This window comes from Cibotium barometz, chromosome 64 (genome assembly GCF_041138505.1).
Source record: "Cibotium barometz isolate CiBa-2024 chromosome 64, ASM4113850v1, whole genome shotgun sequence".
Classification (NCBI taxonomy): Eukaryota; Viridiplantae; Streptophyta; class Polypodiopsida; order Cyatheales; family Cibotiaceae; genus Cibotium; species Cibotium barometz.
This window is the reverse complement of record NC_141109.1, coordinates 7,481,455-7,490,451: the sequence shown is the minus strand read 5'-3', so window position 1 is coordinate 7,490,451 and position 8,997 is coordinate 7,481,455. Positions and strand designations below refer to the sequence as shown.

Here is an 8,997-nt window from a genome sequence, read left to right as displayed (position 1 = left end):
GAGCTTTACAGCTTGGGAGCAATTTTGCATGACACTGAGGATCACTGATGCATGGCAGCATGAGGCTTTTTCCCGCTCTCAGGACAGTCTTAGTTTCTCTCAGTCGGATCACCGGCAGCAGCAGGGAGGGACTAATCTATCACGGATTGATCGCTTCTATGTCGGCGACAAGTTAGGGGAGCGTGGGGGCTCCATTGGCATTCTCGCGCACCTCTTTTTCAGACCATGCGCCAGTTATTTTGACACTTGAGGAGAGGACACGGGAGACCAGCTTGCAGTTGAGGATCCCAGAGAGGGTACTTACAGATCCTAGTCTCTCTGAGGACATTGAGAGGATATGGCATGATAGCCAGAGCTCTGACCAGGATGCAGCAGGCCAGTGTGCCCAGGGACTCATCGAGCTTAGCTCTTTTTTGCACGCTATAGCCTTGACGCGGCTGGGAGAGACTCGCGAGCAGGAACGTCGGTTGAGACGTAGCCTTGCTTTGCACCAGCGCCTTCAGGAGCAGTAGCCTACATGTGAGTGGGTGGCGTCCTAGCTGAGCCAGGCATGCCAGGAGGTTAGAGAGGCAGAGGAGCAGAGACATGAGTTCTACTATCGTCACCAGGCCTCTCAGTGGACGCAGCTTGGTGATAGAGTGACTGGGGAGTTTTTTGAGATTACTGGACCCCGCCATGCTCGAGCAGGAGTTTGCCAGTTCAGGAGGCAGGACGGATCGGTAGCCACTGAGCCCGGAGAGATCAGAGCCATTGCCACTGAGTTCTATAGAGACCTGCTTTTAGCGGAGCCAGCCACCACTGAGGCTCGGGATGCTTGCAGACAGACTGTGTGGGCCCATGTGCAGAGGAGGGTCACAGATCATATGCGCACAGTTCTGGGTGAGGGTTCCTCTTTCAGAGGTTGAGCTTGCTGAGGCCTTGAGGGTCGTGGCAAATCAAGTGCTTTTAGTGACCATGTGGTACATCACGTCTTGCTGGATCTTCTCGAGCTCTTGCATCAGCCAGGTACAGAGGCTGATCAGGAACTTTCTTTGGTCTGGGCGGGATGGTCAACCAACCTGGGCTAAGGTTGCTTGGGTAGTTATTACACTTCCGCTGGCCCAGGGGGGCTTGGGCATTATAGATCCATTTGATCAGAGTAGAGCCTTATTGGGGAAGCTTATTGTTCGGGGGCTGCTTCCAAGCGCTGAGCCTTGGAAAGAGCTTCTTTTTCAGTGGCTGCAGGTTAGGGCTCCCCCAGCAGGGGGCACTTGGGCACCAGAGATACGATGGATCTTCATAGAGATGAGGAGGACAGGCCTTAGTAGAGGATGGGAGGATAGATTTGCCTTGAGCATCCTACGAGCTTGGGAGTTGCTGAGACCGAGACTCTCTCAGAGACCTCCTTCTTGTGATGAGGAGCGGGCCAAACAGTCGCTCATCTGGAGCCCAGCGGTACACACAGAGCAAGGTCATATGCTGGGTTCTTGGCCTCGTCTAGCCTGGGCACCATTGGCGGCAGGCCCAGCACGTAGTTTTGGAGACTGGCAGGCCTTCTGCAGTCTCCCAAAGGAGATCCAGGTGGAGAGGCTGAGTCACTTCAGAGGGGGGCTGATTATGAGGGATGACATTCAGGAGGCACTCACAGAGGAGTGGTTCACGCCTCTCGAGCCAGTGGCCCCACGGTGGATGGGAGCCTTTACACAGTTGGAGATCCTGATTGCTATCAGAGCTTGCACTGAGGATGGTAGATGCCTCTACTATGAGATCCAGGATGAGGGCAGACTTCAGAGAGTGGAGGCAGAGTCGCCTTTGGTTGCAGAGTGCATCTTTCAGAGGATACGGGTAGTGGCCGTCGCTTCCCAGAAGTGGCATATTGATCCAAACCCTGCAGATGTGGACTCTGATTAGCGCATATGGACATATGCAGCACGCCCCCTGGCCCGGTTCCTGTGGGACCCTGGCGAGTACGAGTGGCCGGATTTCTCGTCCGCCCACCGGCTGGACACAAGAGCGGGATCTATGATGGGAGCTCCTCAGCAGCCTCACCATCTGGTTCACCTGGAGAGCCCGGTGTTTCAGGGCCTTTGAGGGGAGACTGGAGCCACCAGAGACTGTTCCGGGGGATTTGGTAGGAGTTGATCCACACCCTGCGAGAGGACAGTATAACCGCATCCGGGGCGACTCGGACGGGGCGACTCGGATGAGGCAATCTTGTGGCGCCAAGCCTTTCATACCACTTGGCGCAGCGGTCCCTTCTATACCCTACACGCGGGTTCCCCCCGCTGGCACTACAAGCCACCTGTTTGGCTTTCCCCTCCTCCTATTGTATGATTTAGCCCCTCAATTCTTTGTACTGATATTTGTACTTTTCTGCACCTAGGGAGAGTCTCCGTAGCTGCCTTGCTTGGATCTCTGCTCTGTTTTCTTATGAGCAGAGAGGGTCTTTTGTAGCCCTACGGGCGTTTTTTATATAACTAATGAAAGGATCTTTTCTCGAAATTTAAAAAAAAACTCTTTTGAAATAAAAATAAATTTCTTTATGCATCTTTCTATGCATAAAATCAAAATTTGATGAAAGTAACGCTTTTATTAAAAAAAAATTCTTTTATGCATCTATTTATGCATAAATTTAATTTTAATGAAAGTAACACTTTTATAATAAAAAATTCTTTTATGCATCTATTTATGCATAAAAATCAATTTTGATGAAAGTAACACTTTTATCAAAATATTCCCAATATGCATCTTTCTATATGCATAGAAATTAATTCTAATAAAAATAACACTTTTATTATAAAAATATTTCTAATATGCATTTTTCTATGCATAGAATAAAAATAACACTTTTAGAATACACAAGCAATGAGGATTACTCTTTTTAAATAATAAAAGATAAAACTTATTTCACAAAATTAAAGAAAATTTTGCCATAACCTCCTTTGTATGGCTGACCATTTTTCAATTTTTTTCATTCTCAAGTTACTTAGAATTTATCCCAATTGGTTTAAAGCATTCTAAACTAATCAAATTTCACTTTTTAAAGAGAAACAATATGAAAATTTTAATTCTAATAAAAATATCTATTATTTAAATATACCAAAAATTTCTCTTTTTCCATTTAATTACATGGATCTCCATTATCATGGGAATTCCTCTTTTTACATAAAAATAAAATTACCAAAATTTCTCTTTTCTTAATTATTTATGCATAAACACTAAAAATTAGTTTTCCATGAATATGATGAAAATCATTCTTTTTTAGCCTAGGATATTCAATCCTAGAATATGGTAGGAAGTCCTCTTTTCACATTATGCATAAAAATAAGCTATGTATTAATTTCTAAAAATTTTACCATAGCTTCGCTGCTATTACTGATAATTTTTAATATTTCTAGAAAGAATAAGACTTTGTAATACAATTATGATAGAAGAACTATCTTTGAACTTAAATCCAATTTATGAAATTAAATCATAAATTTATCATAATTTTATTAACCTAAAAGCATAAAAAGCTATTTTCTTAACCTCTAGCTTAACAAGCTTAGACATTGATTTTGAATTAAGAATTTATCAATGAGAAGCATTCATTTGCTAAAGAATTAGTTATAGGAATGACTATTCTTTTGGGAGAGAGAGATATACATAAAAAGCATCCTAATTAAGCATAGAGATTAAATTTTTGTGATTAATCATTAAAACTCTTAGAGAAAGCTTGATTTGCATTAAAAATAACTAAATAGAAACTTCTCAAGCTTGAGAGGAGTTCCGAAGTGAAATCATTGAGAATATTAATGAAAACCATGAAATTACTTCTTATCTCTAGATTTGGCTTGCTTCTTTATCTTAGAAGGAATCCCCCAACCAATCAATTGGTTTAGTATGTTGAGAAGAAAGCTCCAAGGATTGTTGAAGAGAGAGAGAGAAGCTCCAAGTTCTCCAAAAATAGAGGATTTTAAGGGATAATAGAAAATATCATTATTTTAATGTAATACTGGCATGGTATAGTTCACAGATTTTTTTACAAAAGACTAAGGATCTATTTATAGGTGAGGGAGGCCACTAGCCAAGTCCAACTGGGTTCTAGAATTTTCCAAGATTAGTTTGACTCAATTTGGACAAGATTTGGATCAATTTGGCTCCCTTTTTTATTTGGTTTGATCCTGGAGAGAAGAGAGATAAAAATATCACAATTTTTTTGAATTAAAAACTCATCCACATGTATGAATTAGGTGCCTCCCTCAAGAATCCCCCTCTCCTTACCAATGTGTGTCAGAAATGCATCATTATTCTAAAATATCTCATTTTTTTAGTAATATCTCATAGTTTTTAACTAATAAATCTTGTACTCAGTCAACTTTTCATCTTATGTCAGCATTTACTCATTTTTGGGTATTTTCTTTTATTCTTTGGATATATCTCATCCCAACACTTGGATTAATCTAATTGGCCCATTGGAACCTTAATTGGACCATAATCTAAAAAATTTTGAAAATGTAGACCCTTAGGCTAAGGTCCTTTATACACATTTTCAATTAATTCCAATTGCACATTGGAAAGTTCTTTTTGAATTTTTGTTTTAGGGGAATCCATTTTAGACACTAGGAGGATTTTTATATCCAAAGATATCTCAATTTAGGACTGTCTCTAGACTTTTTCTCTCTCTAGATCAAAACAAGGTAAAACAAGATCTTTCTTCTGTTTTAGTAGAGAGGGGAATAATTTCAAGAACAGAAGGGGAGGTTCTTACACCTTTACACCTCAAAAGCTGGAGGGAGGAATCTTACATGTGAGCCTACCAAAAAAAAGGTTTTTTTTAAAATTATGTTACAAAAAAAATATACTTTTGTAGCTTGAGCAGAATAGATGTATGTGAAATTAGTTTCAAACCTACTCTTGATGAGGAAGTAGTAGAGACCATTTCACCAAAGTGAAACCCTCGATTAAATCTTGATCTAGACTATTTATTTTTGCAAACAATAATACAATCGACTATAGTGAATCAAAACAAACTTCCTCAAACCCACCCAACCACTCAATAGAGGGCTCCCCGATTAAGAAGGCAAAACCCCTTAAGATCCACCTCAAGCAAGGAGCTTTGACACGAGATGAACTAACTTAAAGTAGATGTTAGCGAGGGAGGAACAAAAGACCACCTAGAAATGGGAGCTATCATAGTCCTTCAAACCCCGAATTCACCAACTGGCTGTGTAAATAACATCATTAACTTCGTGAAAATGGCACTAAAATACCCTATCTTTGGGCGAAGCTCCATCAGAGAGTAGGAGTAGAATCAAGAACCTTAAGGTTTTCTCCTTCAAGACATGGTCAAACTATGTCGAATGTCATAATGTTTCAAGCATTAAGTGTCGATCCTAAGTTGGGTTTATCTCAAGCTGTGTCCACGACCAACTAGCATCCTAACAACCACAGTTATGGCAATCAAGACATGTCTCCTTTGTTGTACCATTAGGTACAAGTGTTCCTCAAAACACACAATAGCAACAAGCACACACACAATGCAAATAGGAGTCCCACTTTCCATAGAAGATTGTTATAGAAGTGTTTTCATCATGAAATCAAGTTCCAATTCTTTTCCATTTGGATGAGAAACAGGGAATGTAAGGAAGGGTAAAGAGCTTATGCTCAGAGAGAAGTACCTCAAACCAAAGGAATCCATAAGGACAATAATCACATAATGTGTCCTTAGCTATAGTGAGCTTGTAGCCTCAAAGCCAACAAGCCGACGAGGACAAGTGCCATTAGAAACTACATAACCCAAACCCATGGTGCAAGAAATCCTAAACCCTTAAAAATAGGGTTTTTTGCAATCACTCCCTTACATCCCACCACCATTTGAATATGCAAAAGGCATGCTTAGGATGGTGCTACCACAAACATAATACCTAGAGGCTCAGAATTGGGAAAAACAAAGCTAATCCATATCTCAAGGATTAGCTTGTGGTGCTACCACAAACATAATACCTAGAGGCTCAGAATTGGGAAAAACAAAGCTAATCCATATCTCAAGGATGATGACCAAATTTGATGGAATTGTTCAGTATCTAGAGAAGTTTGATCATTTTTTAAGGCCATGGAAAGTTGTTATGGGCTACCACACCTCCAAGAGGGAACTCTACACACATTCACCTATTGGACAAGTAGTAGAACACAACCGTCATGGGGTACTTGCCAATGCTTTGAGCTCGTGTCTCTTGAGGCCTCTCCAAGATCGCTTATATATTCCAAACTCCAAGCTCCACCTCCACACTCTCACCGTGGAGTCGCTCACACCATCGCATAGGCCAATCACACTCTCTCATACAAGCATAACACACAAGCATGAAAGAGGCACAATGCTAGAATGCTCTCACTCCTCACTCTCTCACAAAGTACAAGGGAAGAGCTCTCAATAGCACAAAGGGGATTGTGTCCTTTTCATTATGAGAAAATACCTTATATACAATTGTCCCTTATTCACACTTGGGTGCCCAAAACTCACTAACTAGGCCTTGGGTGGGCCAATCTCTCATACTGTACAACCTTTATGGTGCCTTTACATGACACTTATTAATGTCCTCAATTGAGAATCATGGTGTTAATCCGAATGGAATTAACATTCCCCCCTTCCTGATGTAGGTTTTGTCCTCTCTCAGAACCTATTACCAAGGCGGAACACCTGGTCAGTCTCACTGAACTCATGTCGGTAGAAATTACGAGACGGGACTGGAGTTTTCAGAGTGTGCGGCGGAATGTCAAATGGGACTTCCAGAATCCTGTGTCAATTATGTCTTCAAATGTTAGGTGCATATATGCTAGAAGAAATCTTAGACAGTGGTAATACAACATGATACCCCTGTCTGATGGCCCTTGGTTCATGTCGAACTGTAGGTGCTGAGCCTCAAATCCATCATAAGGTTCTTTAGGTTGGTCTATGAGAACCACCAATAATTTCATGAACCTTACACTGGCTACGATTGCAAGATCTGAGATTTTTTGCCAAGCCCTGATCTAATTTAGCGGTTGCTGTCTTTGTGCTTGAATACTGGCAAATGTTGTTGGATTGAATATAGGAAAGTTGTAGTAGCAGATATAAAAATCTCTGTCTCTGGCATCTTTAAACTCTAGCGGTGTCCATCTCCTCTTGATAGGCATGTAGAGTGGATCCACTCGTAGTGTTGGTGGCGCACTCATGTAAATGCTATTCTATTCAGGCACTGTTAAGAATTCCTTTCTCCATGTAGGTTGCACTCCAAAATACGACAGTTGTGGTGCTTCATCATTTGTGTGGATGGTGGTGTATCCTCCTCTGGATTCACCTCCTCCATCTTCTGTAGCCATAACTGATCATGAAAGTGACCAGGCAAATTTCCAATAAGTCGAAGAGATGGGGGTTCGCAAGCCTTGTGTGTTTGGCGACATTTGCCCACAATGTTCCCTCTCTTGCTAATGGAAGTAATTCTTCTAATTCTAGATTGGTGGCATGGAGAGGGTACAGAACATAGTGTTGCCGTGTGGGTGTGACTGTAAAATATGCCTCTCTAGAAGAATCTTGCTAGTAGGATCGAACAGAGTAATTTGCATTACAACCTTGAACATAAGCTTTGGCTTTAACAGTGGATTGCCTTGTTGTATAAACTCTTCATATTCTACAGCTGTCAAGGAATCCAAAACATTATTGTCAGTGTAAGGCGCAACATTATCAACTCTTCATATTCTACATCTATCAAGGAATCCAAAACATTATTGTCAGTGTAAGGTGCAACATTATCAATTGGTGGCAGATTACGTACCTCTTGAGGTTGCTGTATTGGAGTTGGGATAGGTGCCAATATCTCCTCGGGGACAAGAGTGTTAGTGGGAAAATCTAATTTTGGCAGAGAGAAGGAAGAGTATTTACATTCAGCTTGGGAAGAGGTAGTAGGTGGCGCGCTAGGATAAGGGTCAAGAAGCCTACTTTTGCGATATTAGAACATACAGGGTAAGTGTTTTTGAAAAAGGAAGATGGACCCTCATCTTTGCCTTGACCCAAACTAGGGGGTGGGTGGCTAGGTTTATGCGCTTTGAAAAAGTTTTGAATTTTAGGGATTTCTTTGTTATCAATATATGGGTAATTTATGTGTGGCATCAAAATTATAGCTAACGTTGGTGAGCATAGCCTCTAAATGCTTGTGTATATTAGTATATAGCTTGAGTATGCCCACCGGGTGATATAAGGTAGACTCACAAAGATTTAAATATTGGTGAGTATTATATACTTCTAGCCACCCATGACTAATTACCCATTGATAAGTGTTAGCCAAACCTTGTAGTTGGCTGGTGTCGCTGGTATGCCATCTAGAAAAACAAACAGATCGAGTTTGTCAACACTGTTGTCCAGGATGTCTAAATTTTATAATACATGACACCAACTACAGAGGTTGAGAACTATAGGATGCAAGGAATAAAAGAAGATATCTTGCGGGTTAGTTGATATAAGATCCCCCCTTAAAATTCCCATAATGATTGTTGGGTCAGCATCTCGTTCAGTATTTTGTTTAATAAGGGTCAATTCTCCTAAGCTAATATCTTCAACTAAGTATATGTCATATTGAAGTAATAAGAGTGTTAGTGTAGATAAAAACAAGGTAAGAGTTTAAGAAGGGGCCCGAGGAGTTACTGGCAACTATCCCACTTTCGAGGCGCGCTCAAGGAGGGTACACAAATCATCTGTGGGATCTGGCCTTTGACTCCTTTCTTGTGTGGCCAGTTGGCGAGCCAGGTCTTGCATGCGAATATCAGTGTTGCTGCGTTAGTTGGAAATGGATGTCTCTCTGATCATCAGCTCAGCATCCAGTTCTTTGAATCTTCTTGTTGCCACTACCTGTGCTCTTATGGCAGTAGCTTCTCTTTGATGGGCCTCAGTAATTTGAGTTACTTGTTGTGCTACTAGTCTTTGTGTATCCTGTAATTGTGTTTGTAGTTGCGATATTGTCTCTTGGCTTCTTTGTGCCTCTGTTTGGTTGGTGATGATTATCT

General features: G+C 41.3%; 1 pseudogene; it reads left to right on the top strand.

The window, feature by feature from the left end:
- The first annotated feature begins 1,455 nt into the window (after positions 1-1,455).
- On the top strand, positions 1,456-7,107 carry LOC147603262 (uncharacterized; annotated as a pseudogene).
- Positions 7,108-8,997: the final 1,890 nt, after the last annotated feature.